The following is an 8,577-nucleotide window of genomic DNA, read 5'->3' as shown; positions in this document are numbered from 1 at the left end:
CCCGACCCCTCTCGCGCAGCACCGGTGGGAGAGGGGGAAGGCTAGCGTTTGGCAGGTAGAGTTGTCTCGATAGAATCACAGAGGAGGCGTAGTCAGCCGCGGCAGGTAAAAAAAACAGTGTTCATACAAAAGAATCTTTAGTTGGAATGTTAGAGATTTAGGAGAGTAAAGCGTGCGGCAAGACCGGAGTCAGGAGGGTAAGTTTGTCTCTGTTGAGGTGTAAGGAAAGCAGCGGAGTTTGTTTGGTTTGAGACAAGAGAAAAAAAAAAACAAATTTTGTTTTCCTCGCAGCTCCTCTCCCACTTTTACCAAGGGGATAAGGAATGCCCAGCTGGCAACAGATCTTTTTCCAGGCAGCTTATGTTATTTTCTGCAAGTGTCCGGTCTCCTGTTTGAAAAGTTTTTTTTTTTTTTTCCTTTTTATCAGCTTAGGGGACCTTCTAACTTGGTTTAGTTGTTTTAACAGCGGGATGTAGTACCGCTGTTGATTCCGGCAGCGTTGACTCTAGCCGTCCAGGTAGCAACCCCTGAGATTGGGGTATGGCGCGAGAAAAAAACCGCCAGCAGCTTAGGACTGGAGCAGGGAGCTCAGGTACACAGGTTTGCTCCTCCTCCACCGGAATCCACTCTACACAATGTTTATGTTTTATTATTCACATCTAAGTTCACAACAGATGTTTACTGAAAAGCAAGATCTTCTGTTAAAAGTTTTCAAAGTGACACAAATATAGGAAAGATTTGTTTGACTAACTTTTAATTTTATTCAGTTTTTGTTACCTATTAGCTTCCTTAGGCCTAGATTTAGAGTTTTGTCGGTAATGACCCGCGTAGCTAACGCCGGCTTTTTTCTGGCCGCACCATAAAAATAACTCTGGTATTGAGAGTCCACAAAAAGGCTGCGTTAGGCTCCAAAAAAGGAGCGTAGAGCATTTTTAACGCAGCTTCAACTCTCGATACCAGAGTTGCTTACGCAAGCAGCCAGCCTCAAAAACGTGCTCGTGCACGATTCCCCCATAGGAAACAATGGGGCTGTTTGAGCTGAAAAAAAACCTAACACCTGCAAAAAAGCCGCGTTCAGCTCCTAACGCAGCCCCATTGTTTGCTATGCGGAAACACCTCCTAAGTCTGCACCTAACACCCTAACATGTACCCCGAGTCTAAACACCCCTAGCCTTACACTTATTAACCCCTAATCTGCCGCCCCCGCTATCGTTGACCCCTGCATATTATTTTTAACCCCTAATCTGCCGCTCCGTAAACCGCCGCTACTTACATTATCCTTATATACCCCTAATCTGCTGCCCCTAACACCGCCGACCCCTATATTATATTTATTAACCCCTAATCTGCCTCCCTCAACGTCGCCTCCACCTGCCTACACCTATTAACCCCTAATCTGCCGAGCGGACCTGAGCGCTACTATAATAAAGTTATTAACCCCTAATCCACATCACTAACCCTATAATAAATAGTATTAACCCCTAATCTGCCCTCCCTAACATCGCCGACACCTAACTTCAAACATTAACCCCTAATCTGCCGACCGGAGCTCACCGCTACTATAATAAATGTATTAACCCCTAAAGCTAAGTCTAAACCTAACACTAACACCCCCCTAAATTAAATATAATTTTAATCTAACGAAATTAATTAACTCTTATTAAATAAATTATTCCTATTTAAAGCTAAATACTTACCTGTAAAATAAATCCTAATATAGCTACAATATAAATTATAATTACATTGTAGCTATTTTAGGATTAATATTTATTTTACAGGCAACTTTGTAATTATTTTAACCAGGTACAATAGCTATTAAATAGTTAAGAACTATTTAATAGTTACCTAGTTAAAATAATAACAAAAATTCCTGTAAAATAAATCCTAACCTAAGTTACAATTAAACCTAACACTATACTATCATTAAATTAATTAAATAAAATACCTACAATTACCTACAATTAAACCTAACACTACACTATCAATAAATAAATTAAATACAATTCCTACAAATAACTACAATGAAATAAACTAACTAAAGTACAAAAAATAAAAAAGAACTAAGTTACAAAAAATAAAAAAATATTTACAAACATAAGAAAAATATTACAACAATTTTAAACTAATTACACCTACTCTAAGCCCCCTAATAAAATAACAAAGACCCCCAAAATAACAAAATGCCCTACCCTATTCTAAATTACTACATTTCAAAGCTCTTTTACCTTACCAGCCCTGAACAGGGCCCTTTGCGGGGCATGCCCCAAGAAATTCAGCTCTTTTGCCTGTAAAAAAAAACATACAATACCCCCCCCAACATTACAACCCACCACCCACATACCCCTAATCTAACCCAAACCCCCCTTAAATAAACCTAACACTAAGCCCCTGAAGATCTTCCTACCTTGTCTTCACCCTACCAGGTTCACCGATCCGTCCTGAAGAGCTCCTCCGATGTCCTGATCCAAGCCCAAGCGGGGGGCTGAAGAGGTCCATGATCCGGCTGAAGTCTTCATCCAAGCGGGAGCGGAAGAGGTCCATGATCCGGATGAAGTCTTCATCCAAGCGGGAGCTGAAGAGGTCCATGATCCGGATGAAGTCTTCTATCAACGGCATCTTCTTTCTTCCGGATCCATCTTGCAGACCTCCGACGCGGAACATCCTCTTCTCCCGACGCCTACTAGCCGAATGACGGTTCCTTTAAGGGACGTCATCCAAGATGGCGTCCCTCGAATTCCGATTGGCTGATAGGATTCTATCAGTCAATCGGAATTAAGGTAGGAATATTCTGATTGGCTGATGGAATCAGCCAATCAGAATCAAGTTCAATCCGATTGGCTGATTCGATCAGCCAATCAGATTGAGCTTGCATTCTATTGGCTGTTCCGATCAGCCAATAGAATGCAAGCTCAATCTGATTGGCTGATTGGATCAGCCAATCGGATTGATCTTGATTCTGATTGGCTGATTCCATCAGCCAATCAGAATATTCCTACCTTAATTCCGATTGGCTGATATAAGATAGAAGAGGATGTTCCGCGTCGGAGGTCTGCAAGATGGATCCGGAAGAAAGAAGATTGAAGATGCCGTTGATAGAAGACTTCATCCGGATCATGGACCTCTTCAGCTCCCGCTTGGATGAAGACTTCATCTGGATCATGGACCTCTTCAGCTCCCGCTTGGATGAAGACTTCAGCCGGATCATGGACCTCTTCAGCCCCCCGCTTGGGCTTGGATCAGGACATCGGAGGAGCTCTTCAGGACGGATCGGTGAACCTGGTAGGGTGAAGACAAGGTAGGAAGATCTTCAGGGGCTTAGTGTTAGGTTTATTTAAGGGGGGTTTGGGTTAGATTAGGGGTATGTGGGTGGAGGGTTGTAATGTTGGAGGGGGGGTATTGTATGTTTTTTTTTACAGGCAAAAGAGCTGAATTTCTTGGGGCATGCCCCGCAAAGGGCCCTGTTCAGGGCTGGTAAGGTAAAAGAGCTTTGAAATGTAGTAATTTAGAATAGGGTAGGGCATTTTGTTATTTTGGGGGTCTTTGTTATTTTATTAGGGGGCTTAGAGTAGGTGTAATTAGTTTAAAATTGTTGTAATATTTTTCTTATGTTTGTAAATATTTTTTTATTTTTTGTACTTTAGATTTATTTAGGTTTATTTCATTGTAGTTATTTGTAGGTATTGTATTTAATTTATTTATTGATAGTGTAGTGTTAGGTTTAATTGTAGATAATTGTAGGTATTTTATTTAATTAATTTATTGATAGTGTAGTGGTAGGTTTAATTGTAACTTAGGTTAGGATTTATTTTACAGGTAAATTTGTAATTATTTTAACTATTTTAGCTATTAAATAGTTCTTAACTATTAAATAGCTATTGTACCTGGTTAAAATAATTACAAAGTTGCCTGTAAAATAAATATTAATCCTAAAATAGCTACAATGTAATTATTCGTTATATTGTAGCTATATTAGGGTTTATTTTACAGGTAAGTATTTAGCTTTAAATAGGAATAATTTATTTAATAAGAGTTAATTAATTTCGTTAGATTAAAATTATATTTAATTTAGGGGGGTGTTAGTGTTAGGGTTAGACTTAGCTTTAGGGGTTAATACATTTATTAGAATAGCGGTGAGCTCCGGTCGGCAGATTAGGGGTTAATGTTTGAAGTTAGGTGTCGGCGATGTTAGGGAGGGCAGATTAGGGGTTAATACTATTTATTATAGGGTTAGTGAGGCGGATTAGGGGTTAATAACTTTATTATAATAGCGGTGCGGTCCGCTCGGCAGATTAGGGGTTAATAAGTGTAGGCAGGTGGAGGCGACGTTGAGGGAGGCAGATTAGGGGTTAATAAATATAATATAGGGGTCGGCGGTGTTAGGGGCAGCAGATTAGGGGTACATAGCTATAATGTAGGTGGCGGCGCTTTGCGGTCGGCAGATTAGGGGTTAATTATTGTAGGTAGCTGGCGGCGACGTTGTGGGGGGCAGATTAGGGGTTAATAAATATAATACAGGGGTCGGCGGTGTTAGGGGCAGCAGATTAGGGGTACATAAGTGTAACGTAGGTGGCGGTCGGCAGATTAGGGGTTAAAAAAATATAATCGAGTGGCGGCGATGTGGGGGGGCCTCGGTTTAGGGGTACATAGGTAGTTTATGGGTGTTAGTGTACTTTAGAGTACAGTAGTTAAGAGCTTTATGAACCGGCGTTAGCCCAGAAAGCTCTTAACTACTGACTTTTTTCCTGCGGCTGGAGTTTTGTCGTTAGATGTCTAACGCTCACTTCAGACACGACTCTAAATACCGGAGTTAGGAAGATCCCATTGAAAAGATAGGATACGCAACTGACGTAAGGGGATCTGCGGTATGGAAAAGTCGCGGCTGAAAAGTGAGCGTTAGACCCTATTTTGAGTGACTCCAAATACCGGAGTTAGCCTAAAAGGAGCCTCTGCTGGTTTTCACGGCTAACGCCAAACTCCAAATCTAGGCCTTAGCTAGCAGAATATGACGCTCTCCTGCCCAGGATCCAGCTGAGTGGTGGTGTTTATCTGGGATACAAATTAAGCATGGTAGGTGGGCGGGCCTTCTTCAGCTTGTTTTAAGGGAGTTACATGATTGACTTGCTCTCACATCTTGTGAGTAGATTGTATTATTTGTGCACATGCTATTTGTACTAATAAATTATACTGGAGTCATCCTATCCTGCCCTTGGTGTTTGTAACTTGTAATTTTATTCAGTGTCTGATACAGTTTGGTACTTTGTAGCGTGTTGTCGTTCTAGGTTGCGGTTCTACTTTGTGTTTAATTGCTTTGAGTGAGACCTATAGTAAGATTGTATTCTGAGCTGGATAATAGTGAGTTTTCCAGTGTTATAACAAGGAATCTTTCAAAGAAACTTGCCACATGTTGTTTACCAGTCTTGAAATATTTTGCAGGTACCAGTTCAGTGGTTATAGAGAATGTTAAAAAATATTCTTCACAAATCGATATTTCTTCTTGTTTTTTTTTTTTTTTTTTAAATTCTCTTTATTAAATAGAAGAAACACATGCGAAAACACAGATAAACAGAGACTTATGTTCTCCAATTCAACAAGAGGAGATATGGCATAAATACATATGAAACATATTTTAGTACATCAGTCAGTTATACAGGATATTTCTTCTTGTTAATGATAAATCTGACATTGGTGTTATCTGACCTGTAGTTTTGTTTGACTGATTACATAGGACTAAGAGTAAATTTTATGCAATGCATTAAAAATAAAGTATAACATGGTAGTTGTCTGTACCTAAGAACAAAAGAGTTAAACAGAAGACAATCTTATGTAATAATCAATTTTCATATTTCATATACAGTACCTATCAGATATTCTGTTCATTGGTATATTCTATGGGGTCAATGTATTATTGGCCGAATTGGGCCAATTCACCCTGTTTCGCGTGAGCCTTCAGGCTCGCTGGAAACAGGAGTTAAGAAGTAGCGGTCTATAGACTGCTGCTCCTTAACTCATACACCACCTCTGAGCTGGCGTACAGCAATCCACCCAATCCTATACGATCGGGTTGATTGACACCCCCTGCTAGAGGCCGATTGGTCGCGAATCTGCAGGGGGCGGTATTGCACAAGCAGTTCACTAGAACTGCTTTGCAATGCTAAATACGGACAGCGTATGCTGTACGCATTCAGCGATGTCTGGCGGACATGATACGCTACAGTGTATCATGTTCACCAGACTTTAATAAATTGACCTCTATGGGGCATATGTATCAAGCTCCGAATGGAGCCTGCAGACTTGCCAGAAACAGCAGTTATGAAGCAGCGGTCACAAAGACCGCTGCTCCATAACCTGTCCGCCTGCTCTGAGCAGGCGGACAGACATCGCCGGAAATCAACCCGATCGAGTATGATCGGGTTGATTGACACCTCCCTGCTGGCGGCCTATTGGCGGCGAGTCTGCAGGGGGCGGCGTTGCACCAGCAGCTCTTGTGAGCTGCTGGTGTAATGCTTAATACGGCGAGCGTATTGCTCGCCGTATTCAGCGATGTCTGTCGGACCTGATCCGCACTGTCGGATCAGGTCCGACAGACATTGATAACTAGAGGCCTATGTGTTCACATTCCAGGACATGGCAACAATAGCTACTTTTGAAACTTGTTTCCTCAACATATCTTTAATTTCTTTTATGACAACTTCTGTTGGAGAACCACCACTAATTTACTTAGCATGCTTTGTCAGACGCTCCATTTTACACTTGACTACTATTTATATGTGTGTATATATATATATATATATATATATATATATATATATATATATTATTAACCATGTGTTTGATATATTCAATCAACCTGTTCTTTAAATTAGCTTAACATATACCATCCAGCCTTTGTGCACATAGAGCATTTTTTAGTAACTGCTAACTTTTAATGTAGGTGTTGCACACAATAGTTTTTAGTGTTTTATTACATTAGTAATTGTAGGAAATATAGGGATTATTCGAATCTTGGAGTCTCATTATTTCAAGCTCTTGTCAAGTCCCTGAATTTACTCTGGATATTTTTTTAATTAATAACATTTAGTTCAGTTTTCTGTGTTTGGAATCCATGTAATGTAGTGTGTATGCATGTGTGTTTTGTGTTTATGTGTGTGTCTGTGTGTGTTTGTGTTTATGTGTGTGTGTGTTTGTGTGTATGTTTGTGTTAATGTGTGTGTGTGTTTGTGTCTGTTTGTATGTGTGAGTGTATGTGTTTGTGAGTGTATGTGTTTGTGTGTGAGTGTGTATTTGTGTTTGTCTGTGAGTGTTTGTGTGTGTGTGTTTGTGTGTCTGTGTGTGTGTGGTGTGATTTGGTTTCCCAGTTATGGGAGTTCAATCTTCTTTTAGTCAATAGGGCACACGGTACAGCTTCTGGCACAACTTCATAAAAGGGCTGCAGTGGATGTTAAACTAACAAATAAACAAGTGTATAGGAACATTAGGGGGTTGATTATATGTCAAAACAAAGAGCAGTATGGACAATGTAAAGGAAATCATAATCTTAATTGTCTACCTTTAACTTGAAGTAGGTGATAACATCCTTATAATTGTTTGTAAGTGTAGCTAATCAGAAGCAAAAATGTGTCAATAATCTGTAAATATTCTATACATAACTCAGCAAGTTTTTAGATTGGTTTGGGTTTGAAAACAAACACCTAATCTGCTTTACATGTTTTGGGTCCCGATGATATAAACTTTACTGAATGGTAAGTGATAAATGTGCTGACATGACAGTGGCACATCAGAAAATTCTATAAAAAAGAGGGTCTGCCCCTGCAAGTTGCAAGCTGCCTCCCATAGAAAGTAATAGAGCTCTCTAGAAAGGGAAACTTTGCTGGTGAGAGTGAAGTTAGCAGGGAGCAGTGGGCAAACATTAAATCCTGCAGCCAACACAAATAACTGCTTTTATCATACAGTACCTTACAATAACCTCTTTTTCCTACATATGTGTTTTTAGATTGGGGTAATAAGTGTTTTGTGTATTTATTTATTGGGATAATAACGGCTAGATTTAGCGTTTTGCGGCCAAAGGGGTGCTTTAGCTACGCATGCTTTTTTTCCCCCGCACCTTTTAAATACCGCTGGTATTTAGAGTTCACAGAATGTCTTGGTTTTCAGTGCGTTAGGCTCCAAAAAGGGAGCGTAGAGCATAATTTAACGCCACTGCAACTCTAGATACCAGCGGTGCTTACGGACGTGGCCAGCTTCAAAAACGTGCTCGTGCACGATTCCCCCATAGAAAACAATGGGGCCATTTGAGCTGAAAAAAACCTAACACCTGCAAAAAGCAGCGTTCAGCTCGTAACGCAGCCCCATTGTTTTCTATAGGGAAACACTTCCTACGTCTGCACCTAACACTCTAACATGAACCCCGAGTCTAAACACCCCTAACCTTACACTTATTAACCCCTAATCTGCCGCCCCCGCTATCGCTGACACCTGCATATTATTAATAACCCCTAATCTGCCGCTCCGTAAACCGCCGCTACCTACATTATCTCTGTGTACCCCTAATCTGCTGCCCCTAACACCGCCGACCCCTAT

This window comes from Bombina bombina, chromosome 12 (assembly GCF_027579735.1).
Source record: "Bombina bombina isolate aBomBom1 chromosome 12, aBomBom1.pri, whole genome shotgun sequence".
NCBI classification, from domain to species: Eukaryota; Metazoa; Chordata; class Amphibia; order Anura; family Bombinatoridae; genus Bombina; species Bombina bombina.
The sequence above is the reverse complement of the archived record's forward strand: the minus strand, read 5'-3'. Positions refer to the sequence as shown.